Source organism: Propithecus coquereli, unplaced genomic scaffold (assembly GCF_000956105.1).
Source record: "Propithecus coquereli isolate 6110/MARCELLA unplaced genomic scaffold, Pcoq_1.0 Scaffold130, whole genome shotgun sequence".
NCBI classification, from domain to species: domain Eukaryota; kingdom Metazoa; phylum Chordata; class Mammalia; order Primates; family Indriidae; genus Propithecus; species Propithecus coquereli.
Window position 1 is genome coordinate 3,956,764 of NW_012137192.1, and position 414 is coordinate 3,957,177.

Genomic DNA, 414 nt, shown 5'->3' on the forward strand with positions numbered 1-414 from the left:
CAGACTTACATTTTTTTAATTAAAAAAGTATTTTTAGAGACTAGGTCTTGCAATATTTCCCAGGCTGGTCTTGAACTCCTGGGCTCAAGTGATCCTCCCGCCTCAGCCTCCCAAGTTACTGGGATTACAGACGTGAGCCACCACACCCAGCTACAGAAACTGATTTACGATAAATTTCAACCATTTAAAATTGTTCCTCAAAAAACTTAGTTTACGTTCTCATCAGCATGGTATCAAGGTGTTGGTTTCCCTACATTATAATCTTGTTTTCGTTCTTTTACTACTTATTTCAAGTATTGGCATCTACATATATCCGCTTCGGGGCTAGTCAAACTTTTATGGCAGTTATTGTGGACTTCCTTCAAATTCTGAAGACATGGAAATTATACAATGTCAGAATATAACGAGAGGCCC